A 5,939-nucleotide genomic window follows, 5' to 3' on the forward strand; every position below is an offset into this window, starting at 1 on the left:
AGAACAATACCGACAATGTTTATTATGTTGCAGGCTTGAGGCATAATCTTTTGAGTGTAGGACAATTGGTAGATAAAGGATTTCAAATACAGTTCAAGGATGGAAAATGCAAAATCATTAACAAATGTGGCTTGGAGATTGCAACTGGTACACAAACAAAAGGTAATATATTTTATTTGAACTCTGGTGAGAAGACATGTTTGATTACGCAGATTGATGAGAGTTGGTTATGGCATAAAAGGTTGTGTCATCTAAATTTTGATTGCATTGTAAAGATCAGTTCAACTAAGGAAGTTATGGATATACCTAAGATTATGAAGCCCTATAATCGGGTATGTAAAGAATGTGAAATGGGTAAACAAGTCATAACCTCTTTTAGGAGTATACAAGATAAATCAAATGATGTTCTTGATCTTATTCATATTGATTTATGTGGCCCTACTAGAGTTAAAAAATTTCAAGGTGATAGATATTTCATGCTAATCATTGATGATTATTCTAGAATGATGTGGGTTACTTTTCTAAGAGAAAAATATGAAGCATTTGAAAAGTTTAAAATCTTTAAGGCTAAAGTGGAAACTGAGACAAGATTGAAGATTAAATGTTTGAGATCAGATCATGGTGCAGAATTCACATGCGGTGATTTTAATAACTTTTGTGACAAGCATGGTATAAGAAGACAATTTTCTGCTCCCCGAAAACCTCAACAGAATGGAGTTGTGGAAAGGAAGAAAAGAACTATCTTGGATGCTCCTAGAACATTGATGATGGAAGCTAGTCTACCTCATGTCTACTGGAGAGAAGCAGTGAGAACAGTGGTTTGGCAACACACCTACAGTTAAGTATTTCAAAAAATTTGGTAGTAAATGTTATATCAGGAGAGATGATATCATTGGAAAATTTGATCCTAGATGTGATGAAGGCATATTTTTTGGCTATTCTAATGAAAGAAAAGCATATAGATGTTATAACAAGAGATTGCAGAGAATCTTGGAAAGTGCTAATGTCAAAGTAGATGAGCTTAACAAAAGTCAAATCAGTGTTTATGAGAAGGAACTGATAGTGGAAATGATTATATATGAACTGGTAGTACCTTTACCGAAACAGAGAGTTGAATAGGTTACTCTGGCAACATCAGAGAATTCTAGAGTAACTGAAGAATAGGGAAGAGGAACAGAAAGTCAGAAGACTCCTAGGTATGTGAGATTGAATCATTCAGAAGATCAGATCATTGGAGATAAGTGCAATGGAGTGATGACAAGAAGAAGACTAGAAAGTAATGAGGTATGTTTAATTTCATAAGTTGAACTGGTATCATTAATTGAGGCATGTAAAGACGAACATTGGTTGAAAGCTATGGAAGAAGAATTAGATCAGATTGAGAAAAATAATACATGGACCTTGGTTCCCCGGCCTAAAAATAAAAAATGTTATTGGTACTAAAATGGGTTTTTAGGAATAAATTGAATGAGGATAGTCAATTTATAAGGAATAAGGCTAGATTGGTTTGTAAAGGATATTCTCAGAAGGAAGGAATTGTTTATGGAGAGACTTTTGCACCTGTAGCTAGGATTGAAGCTGTAAGATTATTTCTTGCATATGCTGCTTATAAGAGCTACAAGGTTTATGAAATGGATGTTAAATGTGCATTTTTTAATAGGGATCTTGATGAGGAAGTTTATATTGAGAAACCTAATGATTTTTCACTATCAAATGACACAGATATGGTTTGCAGGTTAAGGAAAGCTTTATATGGATTGAAACAAGCATCTAGAGCTTGGTATGCAAGGTTGGATAAATACTTTTGAATCTTTGTTTTACTAAGAGTAGTGCTGACAGTAATTTATATTATAAGATCACTAATAATGATATAATGATTATTAAAGTATGTGTTGATGACAATATTTTTGGAGGTGAAGATAAGTTATGCATAGAATTTTCTAAAAATATGCAAAAAGAATTTGAGATGTCTATGATTGGTGACATGAAATTTTTCTTAGGTTTGCAGATTACTCAAACTGACAAAGGTATTTTCATATGTCAAACTAAATATTGTAAGGAATTGTTGAAGAAATTTGGTATGGGAGATTCTAAACTGGTAAGTACTCCTATGGTTACAAGTGAGAAATTGACAAGAAAAGATGTTTTTGCACCGGTAAATCCTACAAGATACAAATCTATGATTGGAGGTCTGCTTTATTTGATTTAGACTAGGCCTAACATTATGAATGTTGTTTGTATTGTTTCAAGATTTCAGAGTGATCCTAGAGAAAATCATGAGATAGTGGTGAAAAGGATTTTTAGATACTTGCAAGGTACATTAGAATATGGCTTGTGGTACCCTAAGGATGATAACTTTACTTTATGTGCATATACAGATGTTGATTGGGCTGGAGATGTTGATGATTAGAAAAGTACTTCTGGTGGAGTTTTCTTTCTTGGAAAGAAGTTGGTTTTATGGATCAGAAAGAAATAGTCATGTACTTCTTTATCTACTGTTCAGGCTGAGTATGTTGTTGTTGCTACTAACTGTACACAAGTTGTATGGATGAAGCAAATGTTGAAGGATATAAAGGTGGATTGTGATGCATTGGTAGTTATTCATTGTGATAATTCTGTTGCTATTGATATATCAAAGAATCGAGTATTTCATTCTAAAACAAAGCATATATCTATCAAGTATAACTTTTTGAAGGAAAAGGTGGAAGCAAATGAAGTTAGACTGGTTTATGTGAACACTAAAGAGCAATTTGCAAATATTTTTGCTAAACCTTTGTCCAAGGAATAATTTGAGTACCTGAGAGGTAGATTGGGAGTTTTTGCCCCTCTGGTAGAGACTTGATTTATGTAGTTTGGCATCAGTTCGGCATGCATTATTAGAGATACTATTCATTTCAGCACTGATATGGGATGCTACTGCTCAGGGGGAGTAGTCTGCTTTTATGGTTTATGTTTTTGCTTTGATATTTCTGTCATATTTCTAGCATTGATGTCAAAGGGGGAGAGATATTAATGTGAAAAAGACAATGAAAGAAAAATAAAAAGTCAAAGGGGGAGAGATATGAATAATAAAAGTAAAGGGGAGAGATATTGATATTCAGAGCTATATGTGGGAGTTTGTTGGTTGTCTTCCATTGGGGGACACTTGTTTGGCATTTATTGGTACTTAGATGTTTTTCACATCTAGTGTTGCCTTCAATGCCAAAGGGGGATATTGTTGGCCATTAGGTGGAATTGATTATGTGTTGCATTGGTGTTTTGTCATTGATGGCAAGACTAGTTGTTTGGATACTTTACCGGCACCCTTCTGGTTCCAGCAGGTTGAGTGTTTTCTGGTTAACTTGGATCTGGCATGATCCAATAGCTTCCAGTATAATCTGGTGATAGAATCAGCTTGTTCATGACACTCATGCTCATATTTGGTCAGTTGGTTTTGGTCTAGTAATCGGTTGATATCCTGCCTGCGTAGAAGATTGGTTTCTAGTTCCAGCAAGGGTTTCACTGATGGAGCTTTTGGTGGAGATATTTGATGAATTGTATAAGTGGTGTTGGTGCAGCTTCTGGTGGAGTTGCAGGATGTTGTCGAAGATCATGTTCAAGACTTGGTGGTTGGAGATCATTTTTGTGGCGTGTGGACCTATACTTGGTCCCGGTTGATCTAAGTTATGGACCAGCTTTAATGTAACATGTGGATAGGACCTATTGATGTATTTTCGGGATGTATTATGTGTTAAATATTATTTATTTGGTCTAAGGGCGACATGGTTTGTAGTTATGTAATTGGTTTATTTCCTATTCCGATATTAATGTTTTGGGTTCTGGTATTAAATTTTAAATTGCTTATGGTTTTGGTAGTCCGAGACAATTGATTCAACCCCCCCCCCCCCCCCCTCTCAGTTGTCTTCCAGTTATTTGAACTATCTAACATGATGACCATGAGGCTTTCAAAAATCTTCTTCCTAATTACAACAAGGGAGGAACATCAATGTCAAACAACAACAAAGGAGCCTGCATCAATTACATATATGACATCATCATAAATCACATATTGACATATGACAATCAAGTGAATGTAATAAAAATCAAAGGCAAACAAGAAAATCTGTTGCTAAATGTGACAATGTGGGCTCAGAAATGTCTTGAAGGGGAGTACATCGAAAACAACCGCTATCCCCAAAATTCATTATAACTTGGTTGACCAATTACAAAGGACACCCGCTCAGATATCCATACTATGATTGCCCAAACTTTCACCAAGACACAAGGATATATTGGAACAATCTCTTGTAGAAACAATGGTTCCAAACAATCTGGATATCAATCGGTTCCAAGCCATGGTGCCACATAACATATCTTTTTCCAAACACAATGATGTCTCCTTGAGTCATCCGCATAACACCCTACTCCATATCGAGGTCTTACATCGGGTAAAAAGAGTATTAATAGATGGAGGAGTTGGTCTCAATATATGTACTCTAAAGATTATCCATGCATTGGGCTTCTCTGGGCAAGCTTTTGATCCCAAAAAGAAAATCACTATCAAATCTTATGATGATGAATAGAGATCATCTAAAGGAACTGTAATACCACCCATTCAAGTGGGTCTTGTATAAAGAGACACCATGTATCAGGTCTTGGACATAGACTTGACATATAATATACTATTGGTTCATCCATGGATCCATGAAATGCAAGTGACGCCTTCCACGTACCATCAATGTATCAATTTCCCCTACAATTGACCAGAAATTTCAATATCTGCATATAATAAACCTTTTCAGTACTGCAATGCTATGGGGGTAGCTCAAGATAGCCTGGTTCCACACAACAGGGAGGCCCAAGCTTCCTCAGCATCCAACCATCAAGAATAACTCAAGTCTTTATCCATGAACTTCAAGCAAAAGACGAAAATAAAAGACCAAGGCATGGGGGAGTACTCTTTTGAACCCTTGTGTCTATCTAAATTGCCAACTTCACCAAGGTCTTATGGAAAACCTTCCACATCAAGACATCAGGAAACACAACCCATCACCAAGTTTGATGGTAAATTTATCCAAATAGGCATACTGGTTGAAGAATCAAAAAATAAAGACATCCTTAGGTGGCTATACAAGGATAAGAAGAAATTAGGGCTGCTACCATAGAAGTGGCCATACCAACAAAATAGTATGGATATGGGTTCTGGATCATGCAATGAATGGGATACAAAGGAAAAGGACCTATTGGCAAGCATCAAGAAGGCATCATAGAACCCATATAGCCTCATTCACAATTTGCAAAAGACAAAACAAGACTTGGGTTGGCCAACATGTTCCACCTATACAAAAGAAAGCTCATCATCAAAGACCTCAATGTAAAAAAAATAAAAAACATATCAAAGACTCATGGAAAGAAGAACTAAACCAAGTAGCAGAAAAGACAAGCAAGGAACAAAAGAATGAAGAAGATGAGAAACGACAAGAAGAACTCGCTATTCAAAAGGAGGAAGCTTCTTATAAAAAAATACATCATGTACAAGAACCTGATCAAACCAAGGTTGAGCCACAACCTAAATAAATGGATACTCACGGAAAAGAAATGGTGTACGAACAAATTCAAAGAGTACAAGAAAACACTGATCCCGAATCAGAACAAGCTACTAAACTTGTGTCAATTATCAGTAATTTTTCTCACCATACAATATACCTATTAGATTCAGTGAGGTAACCTGGGATAGTGATTCTAAAACTGATTCCAATGAGTATGAGTGGAATACTTGTACTAATGTTACAAAGGATATTGGAGTGGATACAATCCATGCATATACACCCATTTCTCATGAGGGACAAGGATCAAGATCTCGATCTTTTGAATTCGAACCACAACATATATATGAGGCTAGTGAGAATGAGCAGCGACAATATGAATGAGGCACTGTTGATGAGAGTACCATTGAAGAC

The sequence above is a fragment of the Cryptomeria japonica genome, chromosome 3 (genome assembly GCF_030272615.1).
Source record: "Cryptomeria japonica chromosome 3, Sugi_1.0, whole genome shotgun sequence".
NCBI lineage: Eukaryota > Viridiplantae > Streptophyta > Pinopsida > Cupressales > Cupressaceae > Cryptomeria > Cryptomeria japonica.